Source organism: Carcharodon carcharias, chromosome 10 (assembly GCF_017639515.1).
Source record: "Carcharodon carcharias isolate sCarCar2 chromosome 10, sCarCar2.pri, whole genome shotgun sequence".
Lineage (NCBI taxonomy): Eukaryota > Metazoa > Chordata > Chondrichthyes > Lamniformes > Lamnidae > Carcharodon > Carcharodon carcharias.
In genome coordinates, this window is record NC_054476.1 from 117,971,478 (window position 1) to 117,986,499 (window position 15,022).

Genomic DNA, 15,022 nt, shown 5'->3' on the forward strand with positions numbered 1-15,022 from the left:
GGGAAGTAAAGGTTTTGTCTCTCCTTATTACAGCAGCAGCCACCTCTTTGATGCCTCTCCAGATAGCAAATACGATGATACCTTTGAAGTCACTTATGCTGACCTGGAAGAAATTAGAGGCATAAAATCAAAGGTTGCGGTCATTTGACAGCTAATGGCAGTGCCATCCCTTTGTGTGAGGTTGCCTGCATAAAGTCTGTGGCATGGATTTGTAATTGTTGCTTTGCGAAACTTGAAAGAGGCATCTCCCACATCCTTTAAATGAATTTTTAAAAACGACGGACTACTTGGGCCACAGGCAAGGCACAATGAGATACACACAGGAGAGGTTCAGGAAACACTAATACATCGTCATTTTCTAAAACCTTCTTGTTCTTTCAGAAAGATTCCACGAAAGCCTTAATGTCAATCAGTCCCTGCTGTCACTTCTTTCATTTTGCACTAAATTGTCCAGCACCCAGCTACACAGCAGCAACACTGAGGAGCTAAACAGTCACGCCTTAGTCCATCACCTCAAGCCCAGTGAGGGAGCAAGGAATTAGATGAGATCTCACACGGTTGCAAGAATTGGAATGAGAAGCAGCAAATGAATGAAAAATTTAATAACAAACACATGGCTTAAAAACTATATATTCTATTCAGTTGTGTGAACCCCAAGTGCATACTCTTCTTAACTCTCTTTTTAGCACTCCTACAGGGTGCTCTCCCTCGCTTGCTGCCCGTGAATTAGGAGGACCTTGGCAACCGTCTTCTGCTTCCTGAGGTCTGGAGGGCCCCCGTCATGGCTGCTTAAGGTGCTAGGATCATTGGCAGAGGGGCTGAGGAGCCACTGTTGATACCAGGATGAGGCTGTTCAAAGAGCTTCATCTTGCTGTTAGCTGTCCATCATCATTCGTGACTGGGTGTGACAAAACAGCATAGCTTTAATTTGACCTGTTAGTTGTAGGATCACATAATTCGGTCCATAGCTTGCCGCTTCAGCTGTTTAACATGCAAATAGTCTGACGTTGTAGCTTCACCAGGTTAGCACTTCATTCTTAGGTACACATAGTGCTGCTCCCGAGATGCTTTCCTGCACTCCTCATTGAAACAGAGTTCATCTGTTAGCTTGATAGTAACAACAGAGTGAGGGATATGCTAGGCCATGAAGTTACAGATGGTAGACAGATGCAATTCTGTTGCTGCTGATGGCCGACAGCACCTCATGGATGCCTGGTTTTGAGATGCTATATCTGTTCTGAATCTACTCACTTAGCTCAGTGGTGGTGCACACAACAATGTAGGGTGTCCTCTGTGTGAAGATGAAATTTCGTCTCTTACTAATGCTGTCATAGACTGATGCATCTGTGACAGGTAGATTGATGAAGGTCAGGTCAAGTAGATATTTCCCTTGTGTCGGTTCTCACCACCTGTCACAGACTCACTCTGGAATCTATGTCTTTCAGAATTCAGTCAGTCGTGGAGCTACCAAGGCACTCTGGGTGATGGACATCAAAGTCCCTTTCCCAGATTTTTTCTATGCCCTTGCTACCCTCAATGCTTCTTCCAAGTAGTGTTCAAAATGGAGTACTGATTCGTTATCAGCAAAGGGAGGGTGGTATGTGGTAACTGGAAGGTGGCTTCCTTGCCCATGTATGCTCTGATACTATGAGGCTTCATGGGGTCAAGGGTCAATGTTGAGTACTTCCAGAACAACTCCTTCCCAACTGTACACCACTGTGTTACCACATCTAGTTGGCCTATCCTGCCAATGCAACAGGATATATACAGGGATGGTGACGGAGGAGTATCTGACATTGACTTAAAGGTACGATTCTGTCCGGCTATTACTTGACAGCTCACCCAATTTTGGCACAAGTCTCGAGATGTTAGCAGGGTAGGCTACGTAAGGGCAACTTACTACCCTCATGCTGAAATAAGGAATTTTGGCCATTATATTAAATAGGCAAATTAATTCATTTTTCTTAAGCAATTTGAAAGATCTTTTTCATGCTTAACCCATCAGTGGCCTACAGGATAGTTTTCAAATTATCAATTAATTTTAAAACAGTTGCTGTTATTAGTGATCTATTTGGTGAAAATAAGCCAGAAAACTATTGCAAAAACTTGGGAGAAAAATGCAATTTTCAAATGCTGCCTGAAGAGATAATATAGCATTCTGAAAGCTCATATTATAAAAGGAACATCCGAATGTGATACAGTATATCTGCCTAAGTCCTACATCATTTTTAACCAGTGTTATAAATCTGGCATGGCACGCAGTCAAACATCATTCAAGCTGCCTGAAAGACAGTGACTCATGAGAGGTACAGTTCCACATGTCGACAAGGTTTCAAGTAGTAGAAAGCGTTGATAGATTATTTGATGGGATGTAGGGGGATGGGGTGATACGGATCAGGGAATATCACAACTCAGTCACATCCTGTAATCATTCAACAGTTGCAGACACTTTTCAGGAGACTAAATACGAGCAGGGAAATTTGCACTTCTTTCAACAATGTTCCAACTGAGAGCTGCAAATTTAGCAGATAAGGGATTGAAACTATGACTTTCCTGGTCGTTCTAGTTCAGTGCACAGCAGCATATCTCAAGTTTTTCTTCTTTAGTAATTCTGCCTTCAGACTTCTCCAAAACAAATGCACTTGAGAGTGTGTATCAGCCAGCAAGATGTATCGTTTGTAGGGCAGATAAAGCGCTTTGTTGATTCTCCCCCTATTCAGAGATATTCACAAATGGATTCTTAAAGAGTTCTATAAAACACCTGGAAGCATTCAAACCACTGAAGTTAAAATGAGTGAAAATGTTCATCAAGGTTTGCCCTCCAATGGACAGCATTTGTTTCACCTCAAAGGTTGTATGACACTCTGAACAAGGTTACTGTTATAGTTACTGTATTTTCTTCATATTGGTAAAGTGTTCGACCACATCAACTACTGTCTCCTGAAAATGTTAACTATTTTCGATGACTACAGCCATTGAACTTTTTAAACTTGAATGCCTTAGCACTAGCTTGTTTGAATTCCTGGAATGATATTAACTCTGAGAGAAGTGTATCAGACTAAGCCCTGTTAAGAAGCTTTAGTGCTCCTTTGCTAGCTGATAAATTAATTCTTTTAGTCTTCCATTTATTTTCTGAAGTAGGCCAGGTTGGCTCTGGTCTCCTCAGAGACTGCTGTCAAGGGCAATCAAGCAGGACAGGATAGGTCATCATTGTTTTTCCTCCGCTGCTGTGTAGTAACCATCCTGAGAATTCGCAAAATTAATCCAAAGGATGAAGTTAAATCTATTAATTGAATATCAATTGAAACGGGAATTCAAATTTGCAATGCCTTTTTTATTAATTCATTTACAGGGTATGGGCATCGCTGGCTAGGCCAGCATTTATTCCCCATCCCTAATTGCCCTTGAGAAGTTGGTTGTGAGCTACCTTCTTGAACCACTGCAGTCCACGTAGTGCTGGTATACCTACAGTGCTGTTATGGAGGGAATGCCAGGATTTTGACCCAGCGACAGTGAAGGAACAGCGATATATTTCCAAGTTAGAATGGTGAATGGCTTAGAGGGGAACTTCCAGGTGATATTCCCATGTGTTTCCTGCCCTTGTCCTTCTAGATGGTAGAGGTCATGCGTTTGGAAGGTGCTGCCTGAAGAGCCTTGGTGAGTTTCTATATTGCATTTTGTACATGGTATACACTGCTGCCACTGTTCATGGGTGGTGGAGGGAGTGAATGTTTGTGGATGGGGGTGCCAATCAAGCAGGCTGCTTTGTCCTGGAAAGGGTCAAGCTTGAGTGTTGTTGGAGCTGCACTCATCCAAGCAAGTGGAGAGTATTCCATCACACTCCTGACTTGTGCCTTGTAGATCGCTGTAAGGATTTGGAGAGCCAGGAGGTGAGTTACTCACCACAGGATTCCTAGCCTCCGATCTGCTCTTTTAGCCACAGTATTCATGTGGCTAGTCCAGTTCAGTTTCTAGTCAATGGCAACCCCCAGGATGTTGACAGTTGGGGATTCAGTGATGGTAATGGCATTGAATGTCAAGGGCAATGGTTAGATTCTCTCTTATTGGAGATGGCCATTGCCTGGCACTTGTGTAGTGCAAAAGTTATTTGCCACTTGTCAGCCCAAGCCTGGGATACTGTCCAGGTCTTGCTGTATTTGGACAGGGCCTGCTTCGGTATCTGAGGAGTCACAAATGGTGCTGAAAACATTGCAAGCATCAGCAAAAATCCCCACTTCAAACCTTATGATGGAAGCAAGGTCATTGATGAAGCAGCTGATAGTAGGGCCTAGGACACAACCCTGAGGAACTCCTGCAGTGATGTCCTGGAACTGAGGTGATTGACCTCCAACAACCACAACCATCTTCCTTTGTGCCAGGTATGAGTCCAATCAGTGGGAAGTTTTCTCCCTAGTCCCAATGGACTCCAGTTTTTCTAGGGCTCCTTGATGCCACACTCGGTCAAATGCTGCCTTAATGTCAAGGGCAGTCACTCTCATCTCACTTCTGGAGTTCAGCTCTTTTGTCCATGTTTGAACCAAGGCTGTAATGAGGTCAGAAGCTGAGTGACCCTGGCGGAACTCAAACTGAGCATCAGATAGTAGGTTATTACTAAGCCATTGCTGTTTGATAGCACTGTTGATGACCCCTTCCATCACTTTACTGATGATCAAGAATAGACTGATGTGGTGGTAATTGGCCGGGTTGGAGTTGTTCTGCTTCTTGTGTCACGACATACCTGGGCAATTTTCCACATTGTCAGGTAGATGCCAATGTTTTAGCTATACTGGAACAGCTTGGCTAGGGGCATGACAAGTTCTGGAGCACAAATCTTCAGTACTGTTGCCAGAATATTGTCAGGGCCCATAGCCTTTGCAGTATCCACTGCCTGCAGCTGTTTCTCGATATCACATGGAGCAAATTGAATTGGCTGAAGACTGGTATCTGTGATACTGGGGAGCTCTGGAGGTCAAGATGGATCACCCACTTGGCCCTTCTGGCTGAAGATTGTTGCAAATGCTTCAGCCTTACCTTTTGCATTAATGTGCTGGGCTCCTCCATTGTTGAGGATGGGAATTTTTGTGAAGCCTTGCCTTCACTGAGCTGTTTAATTGTCCACCACCATTCATGACTGGATGTGGCAGGACTGCAGAATTTAGATCTGATCCATTGGTTGTGGAATCGTTTAGCTCAGTCCATCACTTGCTGCTTATGCTGTTTGGCACGTAAGTAGTCCTATGTGTTAGCTTCACCAGGTTGACATCTAATTTTTAGGTATGCCTGGTGCTGCTCCTGGCATGCCCTCCACGCTCTTCATTGAACCAGAAGTCAAGACAAAGCAGACCTGGAACTGTATTCAAAATTAGAAATCCCCTCAACCCCTATGCCCCACCCCACAAAAAAGTCCATGTATGCTTATTAAGTTAATAAATGCCAATTAAGTACCTGAAACAACAAACTAGAAGTGGGGACAGAGGTGTTCATATGCCACAAAACATCCCAAGTAGTGGATGAAACTGAAAAGCTGAGAAGCTGAAGCTTTTCACCAAAGCGTCCAGATCAGTAACATTTAGGTACCCACTTTTGAAAGGATTCCAAATCCAGTATAGCAGGGGGAGATAGAGGGGATGGTTTGAATAGCGTGCTATCCGGGAGATATAATATGTCTCATAATATTATTGGAATTTCTTGTAAAATAGAGTAAGAGTGGGATATGTCTATATGTGTGTGTGAGAGATTTAATTGAATTAGAGGCAGCTAGTCTGGGTGCTTTGATGTAAAAAGAGAAGTTGTGGTTTTGAAATGTTAATTAGGTAAACATGGGGAAAGTTAGAAACATAGGTGTCAAGAGAACATTTGCATTTTTAAATAAACCAGACTAGATTGTTTTCAAAGGAGGGATGAAACATGTCACCTAAGTTTAGAAACAATGTGTTTATTTTCCCCAAAGATTACTGGTAAAATTTACTGCTATGAGAGCTGTTTATTATCAGGGGAATAAAATCCAAAGACATAGTGAAACAATAGGTATTTCAATTCAAAGAGGAATATATGTATAAAAGGAGAGAAGACTGTAAGGGAAGGCATTTTTAAGATCTTACAAGTGTGAAAAAACCTTCAAAACCTATGCCTCAAGGGACTGAAGTAAAGAGGACTCACTTTGAATTGTTCAGGGTATCATGCTGCTTTGCCTGGGTCTTTTAAAATCTGTGTGTCTTACCATTGCCTTAATGAAAGTGTAACTGGAAGTCAGATTGACATGGGGATTTAGAAGTTATCACAGTAGTAATTTGTAGATCTATGTATGTATTTAAAATCACTTCTCTTATTAATAAATGTTTAATTTAATTTTATAAAAACCTATAAGACTTGGTGGTCTTATTACTACTGAATTCAAGGCATGCATCTTGAAATTTATACAAACTGCAAAGCAAGTTGTGGCAGTTGTTTCAACTTTCCCTTTGGGATTTGAACAACTCAGCATTTACCATCGGCTATGTCATAACAACGCTGTGTCAAAATATTCATGATTTACTTAATAACAATGCCTGCATTTATATAGCACCTTTAATGTAGAAAAATGTCACAAGGTGTTTCACAGAAGCATAATCAGACAACAATGTACGCTCATTCAATGGAGATGATATTAGAATGGAAGGCTGAATGCTTGGTCAGAGATAGGTTTTAAGGAGCATTTTTAAGCAGAAGGGGCACAAAGATTTAGGGAAGTAATTCCAGGATTTAAGGCCTAGATTACTGGAGGTATAGCCGCCTATAGGCCAGTTTTGGATGAGTGTTTTCTGAAGGTTATAGTGGTGGAGAAGTTGACAGAAATGGGGAGGGGAGGGGCCATGAAGTGATTTATTGACGAGGATGAGAATTTTAAATTTGAGATATTGAGGGAATCAGGAGCCAATGTAGGTCAGCGAACACAGAGTAAGCGGGACTTGGTACACGGTAGGCTACAGGCAGAAGAGTTTTGGATGAGCTGAAGTTTATGGAGAGTTGAGTTTGGGAGGCCAGCCAAGACAGCATGGGACCATTTCAGATTGCAGACAACAAAAGAATGGATGAGAGTATCAGCAACTGATAGGCTGGGGCAAAGCAAAGACATGCAATATTACAGAGGTGGAACTTGGCAATCTTTGTGACGGGGAGGATACGGGGCCAGATAATCAATGCAGGGTCAAACAGGCTGTTGATGTTGAATACAATCTGGTTCACTGTAAGACACTGACTGGGAAAAAGGCTGGAATTGATAGCTAGTCTACAGAGTTTGTTGTAATGGTTTCAGTCTTCCCAATGTTTAACTGGAGGATTATCCAGCACTGGATGCCAGACAAGCAATCTGAACACAAAGAGACAGTGGAGCAATCAAGAAAGGTGGTGTGAGGTGTCTATAGCATACATGTGGAACCTAATCTCATGCCTTGAGATGATGTCACCAAGGGGCACCGTGTAGGTAAGGAAGAGGTGGGGGAGAAGGATTCAGCCTATGTGGATTCCAAAAATATCAGGAATGGGAAGACATGCTCTGGCTATATGATTGGATGGGTAAGAATGAAATCAAGCAAGGGCAGTCCTACAGGGCTGAACAAGAAAATAAAGGCTTTGGAGGAACATGTTGTGGTAAATATAGAAAGGGGGTAGCTAAAGCAAGGAAAGAAAATCATGAGCAACATTCCAGACCTACTGTTGTCCAGGAATATGTTGTCAACAGCCTGTAACTGGGGGCTATGTGAACAGTGTTTCTGTAGGCATAGGTATCAATACCTGCTGCTTCTGATGCTCATCTACTGGTAAAAGTGTGCACTGCCATCTATATAGATAAGATGTGGACAGCAGCAAAATCTTTTTTAAATTTTGACCTACAAACATACAAATTAGGAATAGGCCACTTGGCCCTTCAAGCCTGCTCTGCCATTTAAAAGACCATTGCTGATCTGATTGTAACCTCAACTCCACATTCCTACCTATTCTCTTGCTTAACAAGAATCTATCCAGCTCTGCCTTAAAAATATTCAAAGACTCTGCTTCCACTGCCTTTTGAGGAAGAAAGTTCCAAAGACTCACGATCCTCTAAGAGAAAAAAATTCTCTTCATCTCTGTTTTAAATGGGCAACCCCATATTTTAAAACAGTGACCCCTAGTTCTAGACTCTCCCACAAGTGGAAACATTCATTTTGTCAAGATCCCTCAGGATCTTGGAAAAACTCAGCAGGTCTGGCAGCATCGGCGGAGAAGAAAAGAGTTGATGTTTCGAGTCCTCATGACCCTTCAACAGAACTAGTGGTAGATAAAGCTTTGTGATTATGGACAGGGTTATTGTTATTTTTAAACCTGCTTTCCATGTCCTAGCATATAAACAAAATCCTGCGGATAATAAATGTCCATATATCTTGTGAAAACTGCTATATTGACATGGAAACCTTTCGGTATCATTGAAGATTAGGTGAGTCATGACTTATGCAGGCCATAAAATGCAAAAATTCCAATAAACTAATCAAGTTCAGTGGTTTTGTGGAGTCAATTGCAGGTAAATCATGGGAAATTATATCAACACCCTGGGTACATATTGTAACTTCCGAGCTCCAGGGCAGTTATTCTTGGGGGGTGGAGGAATAACCAAAATATGCCCTTGCCCCACTCCCCACCCCCCGACAAGTTCCCAAGTAAGGATTGCAAGGCAATTGCCTGGGAAGTTCAAACTTAAGATGGGCAATTGCCCTGATTACACCCCACTGACCACCGAACTCCCCACCCATCCCCCAACTGAAAACTCCCCCACACCGCCCACCACCCCCAGACTGACCCCGCAACTAGCCTCCCAACTGCCCACCCCCACCCCCCGAACAATCCTACCACATACCCCAACCAAATCCTGTCCACTTACCTTATAAACTTACCTTCTCTCTGGATTCTCAGCAGCTGAACCTTTAAACTTACCTACTTTACAGCAGCTGGTGCGATAATGCAAATGAAACTGCAAGCTTCAGATAGTTCCGACCATGTCACAGTAATAGTTACCAGAAAAAGTTAGCAGAATTAAAACCACTTCTAGCTTCTGGGTAACTGTAGCATTGACCCACCCTGAACCCCCCACAGGACTCTCCCCAACCCACATTGGGCCAGAGGACTCCACCCCCACTACCCCCGACACCCCAGAGTACCCCCGTGACCTCCCTCCTCCCTGCTCCACCTGAGCACATCCCCATACCCAAAGGACCCCCAAACAAAGCAAGGGACAATCCAGCTACACCCCACCACTACATCCCAAGTGCCTTCCCCACCCCCAACCCCCCACCCTCCAGCCTGACTGCCCCATCCTCCTTCTCGCCCCCTACACCACCACACCCTCGACTGCCCTCCCCGCTCCCGACAACCCCACCCCTGCGTGTTCTCTCCCCATCCCCCAACTGCACCCCATCCCGACTGTCCTCCCCACACTCTGACTACACTCCCATTCCCTGACTACACCTCCAACCCATCCTACGCCCACCCTCCCACTAAACCTGCCCACTCACCTTATAAATTTACCTTCTCCTTGGCTTCTCAGTTGCTGAACCTTTAAACTTACCTGCTTTACAGTAACTAGTGCTGTAAAAAAAAGGGAGCGTGTTCTCCTTACCTTCGACGCTGCAGCATTGGACAGAAAGCAATGGGAACCCGCTGTGCTACACAGATCTCGCACCTCTTGAGTCGGAAGGCTGGGCATGACAGGAGCAGCTGAATTTCCAGCTAAGGAAAGGAGTGATAATCTGATCCAACTGCCACGCCACTGGAAGGTATGGTCCTGTTATTTTAGAATAATCAATTGTAGATTAATACATTTACAACTGTTATATCATCATTTTCAATGCTGTGGATCCAATCTCCTGAAATATAATGATCGGTGATGCAGATCATGATTATCATAGTTCAAGCATTGACAAAAGAGTTGAACTCCAGAGGTGAGGTAAGAGTGACTGCCCTTGACATCAAGGCAGCATTTGACTGAATGTGGCATCAAGGAGCCCTAGAAAAACTGGAGTCCACTGGGACCAGGGAGAAAACTTCCCACTGATTGGACTCATACCTGGCAGGAAGGAAGATGGTTGTGGTTGTTGGAGGTCAATCACCTCAGTTCCACGACATCAATGCAGGAGTTCCTCAGGGTAGTGTCTTCCGCCCAACCATCTTCAGCTGCTTCATCAGTGACCTTCCTGCCATAAGGTCAGAAGTGGGGATGTTCATTGATGATTGCACAACGTTCAGCACCATTTGCGACTCCTCAGATATGAAGCAGCCCATGTCCAAATGCAGCAAGACCTGGACAATATCCAGGTTTGGGCTGACAAGTGGCAAGTAACATTCATGCCACACAAGTGCCAGGTAATGACCATCTCCAACAAGACAGAATCTAACCATCGCCCTTGACATTCAATTACATTACCATTGCTGAATCCCCACCATCAACATCCTGGGGGTTACCATTGACCAGAAACTGAACTTGACTAGCCACATAAATATCTTGGCTACAAGATCAGGTCAGAGGCTAGGAATCCTGCGGCAAATAACTCACCTCCTGACTCCCCAAAGCCTGCCCACCATCTACAAGGCACAAAGTCAAGAGTGTGATGGAATACCCTTCACTTGCCTGATTGAGTGCAGCTCCAACAACACTCAAGAAGCTCGACACCTTCCAAGACTAAGCAGCCCGCTTGATTGGCATCCTTTCTTCAAACATTCACTCTCTCCACCACCGATGAACAGTGGCAGCAGTGTGAACCATCTACAAAATGAACTGCAGAAATTCACCAGGGATCCTTAGGCAGTACCTTCCACACCCATGACTGCTACCAATTAGAAGGATGAGGATAGCAGATACATGGGAACACCACCACTTGGCAATTTCCCTCTAGGTCACTCATCATCCTGTCGCTGGGTCAAAATCCCAGGACTTCCGACCTAACAGCACCATTGGTGTACCTGCATTAATGTGTGGACTGCAGCGCACCACCACTTTCTCAAGGGCAGTTAGGGATGGGCAATGAATGCTGGCCTAGCCAGAGCTGCCCACAACTCGTAAATGTATAAAGAAAAGACCTCCAATACAACACTGCTTCAGTGCTGCACTGAAGTGATAGCCTGGATTATATGTTCAAATCCTGGAATGGAACTTGAACCTACAGTCTTCTGATCCAGAGGCAAAGGTTTCTTCACTGAGCCAAGGCTAACACTCCAAAGCAGGACTGAGGGAGTTCTGTGTTGTTATGCTAAGTATTCAGGTTTCTTCAGGCTTTGAAGAATTGAAGAATGATTATTTATAAAATTGAATCCAAACCTGAAGATTACAACCATTAAGTTCCATGGATTATATAATTGTACCTTTAGCACATATGTAGCTGCCAGCCTCTTCATTGCATTATTATAAATTGACAATGAAAGGCTGCACTATCTGCATTCTCCCTATCTTAGGCTCCAATCATTGTTAGGATCCATGCTCTACCAGATATTGATTTCATCCAGATGGAAACTAAAGTACTTTTTCCTTTAAACATGGCATGGACTCAATGGGCTGAATGGCTTCCTTTTTCACTGTAATGACTCTAATGTATTACTCTAGTTTTGTGGCTCCAACCACAAAGACAACTTATCCCCTGTCATTGCATATGAATAGCTGTATGCATACTCCTCACTCCTGGAACTAAGTTATCCTAAGTACTAACAAAGTTAGACAAAATTCAGGAATGTGCAAATAACTAAAGTTTCTAGGTTGTTGAATATTTCATAGTTTTGATTTAAAGCATTTTCACTGTTGTTCATTTCAGGCTTCAATTTGGAATTTTATTTCCAAATAGAATTACTTTCACTAGTCTCTGTGATTAATACACAGAGATTTTGTCAAAGTACAAAGAGAATTGTGAATTGAAGGTTAATTTATTTGGCATATTTAATTTTAGATTTTGATTAAACCAATTGCTTCTTTTAACTTCCAAAATCCATTTGGTACTGTAAGGCTAATCTTTGTCTAAATTGAAATTATGACTGAATTTGTGGGATGTTGTGATGGTCCAATAGGTGCTTTCATATTGCTTTAAGTCACCCCTGGAATTAATCTATTTCAGTCAGATGGTGGCTGTGCTAAGCTCCATTGTGGATTATGCTGGCCTACTTGCCATATGAATTGTGAAACAGGGTACCAGCTCCCCATATTCATTTGCCTAAAATTGGTTCCCTTTAAACTGACAGCACATCATAGAACACAAGCTTCAGAATATGTATGCTGTAGTGTTAAGTTGTTGATAAGAGATTTGTGTCCCCTGTCAGCAGCTGATGATAGAAAGTGCTTAACATGTCTATAGATAAAAACAAAAAACTGCGGATGCTGGAAATCCAAAACAAAAACAGAATTACCTGGAAAAACTCAGCAGGTCTGGCAGCATCGGCGGAGAAGAAAATAGTTGACGTTTCGAGTCCTCATGACCCTTCAACAGAACTAGGTGAATCCAAGGAGAGGGGTGAAATATAAGCTGGTTTAAGGTAGTGGGGGGGAGGGGGTGGTGTAGTTGTAGGGACAAGCAAGCAGTGATAGGAGCAGATAATCAAAAGATGTCACAGATAAAAGAACAAAAGAACACAGAGGTGTTGAAGTTGGTGATATTATCTAAACGAATGTGCTAATTAAGAATGGATGGCAGGGCACTCAAGGTATAGCTCTAGTGGGGGTGGGGGGGGGCATAAAAGATTTAAAAATAATGGAAATAGGTGGGAAAAGAAAAATCTTTATAAATTATTGGAAAAAACAAAAGGAAGGGGGAAGAAACAGAAAGGGGGTGGGGATGGAGTTCAAGACCTAAAGTTCAATATTTAGTTCGGAAGGCTGTAAAGTGCCTAGTTGTTCCGGACTAAATATTGAATTCAACAACTTTAGGTCTTGAACTCCCTCCTCCATCCCCACCCCCTTTCTGTTTCTTCCCCCTTCCTTTTGTTTTTTCCAATAATTTATATAGATTTTTCTTTTCCCACCTATTTCTATTATTTTTAAATCTTTTATGCCCCCCCACCCCCACTAGAGCTATACCTGGAGGGCCCTACCATCCTTTCTTAATTAGCACATTCGTTTAGATGATATCACCAACTTCAACACCTGTGTTCTTTTGTTCTTTTGTCTGTGACATCTTTTGATTATCTGCTCCTATCCTAACAGCGCCCTCCACTCCTCCCCCCCCACCCCGCCCCACCTTAAACCAGCTTATATTTCACCCCTCTCCTTTGATTCACCTAGTTCTGTTGAAGGGTCATGAGGACTCGAAACATCAACTCTTTTCTTCTCCGCCGATGTTGCCAGACCTGCTGAGTTTATCCAGGTAATTCTGTTTTTGCTTAACATGTCTAGATTGGCTGATTTGTATGGACTTATATTGAATCAGTGACCTTTCCCTGCTGTGGGGAGTACCTCTAAGAGGTGTTAAAGAACTGACCTTTGTATAATTGTAAATTTGTCTCAAACATTGCTTCCAATAGGAAATAAATTAAGACAATAGTTTGAACAAATTGGAGAATAACAAATTTAAAAATGTTTGCTTATGTAATTTTCAGGTTTACAGTTGAGGAATCTTACTTTTTTATATTTAAATTACATATTCAACAATGTTTACCAACTTCAAGTAGCAAAGCCAAAGAATTTATTTTATTTTTATTTATTTATCTTTCTATCCAACTGAAAAGCTGGATATTGCTACCTCATACAACTAATGGAAAATATTTTTACTATTTGATTTTGAGCACTTCACCCTGCATAACGTTGAAACCTCTTTTCATTTTCAGCTATCCCCAAACACAGGTTCAATCATGTCAATTCATCTATGTAAGTAATTCTGACTGAAACATGTTGAGGAAAAGGAACAAAATATTATATTCTTGGACGCATGTTGAAATCCGTAATAAAATGTAAAAACATTGGGAATAATTTGATATTGAGATGAAGAACTGGAGCAGTTACTTGGTAATCATGCTAGCAGCAGTTCAATAATATCACAAAGTTCTGCACAAGTGATAATTTGTACTGCTTCTGAAAGCAACAGATACATAGTGACTTTAGCAAAAAAGATCCTTACCTCAGAATTATTCATCAGCCATTTGAAGGAAATAGTGTACCGGACAGACAACTTCTCAAAGTTGTCTTCTACCTCCTACCCAAAATCCACAAACAGAACTGTCCCGGCAGACCGATTGTGTCAGCCTGTTCCTGCCCCACGGAACTCATTTCTTGTTATCTTGACTCCCTTCTCTCTCCCCTTGTCCAGTCTCTTCCCACCTACATCTGTGATTCCTCTGACACCTTACATCACATCAACAATTTCCAGTTCCCTGGCCCCAACTGCTTCCTCTTCACCATGGACATCCAATCCCTCTACACCTCCATCCCCCACCAGGATGGTCTGAGGGCCCTTAGCTTCTTCCTCGAACAGAGGCCCGAACAATCCTCATCCACCACTACTCTCCTCCATCTGGCTGAACTTGTTCTCACACTGAACAATTTCTCCTTTAACTCCTCTCACTTCCTCCAAATAAAAGGTGTGGCTATGGGTACCCGCATGGGCCCCAGCTATGCCTGTCTCCTTATGGGGTATGTGGAACATTCCTTGTTCCAGTCCTACTCCGGCCCCCTCCCACAACTCTTTCTCCGGTACATCGATGATTACATCATGCTCTCATCGGGAATCGGAAAAATTTATTAATTTTGCTTCCAATCTCCATCATTTTCACATGGTCCATCTCTGACACTTCCCTTCCCTTCCTTGACCTCTTTGTCTCAATTTCTGGTGATAGACTGTCCACCAATATCCATCACAAGCCTACCAACTCCCACAGCTACCTCGACCACAGCTTCTCACACCCCGCTTCCTGTAAGGACTCCATCCCATTCTCTCAGTTCCTTCACCTCTGTCGCATCTGTTCTGATGATGCTACCTTCAAAAACAGTTCCTCTGACATGTCCTCCTCCTTCCACCCACGGTCGTTGACAGGGCCCTCAACC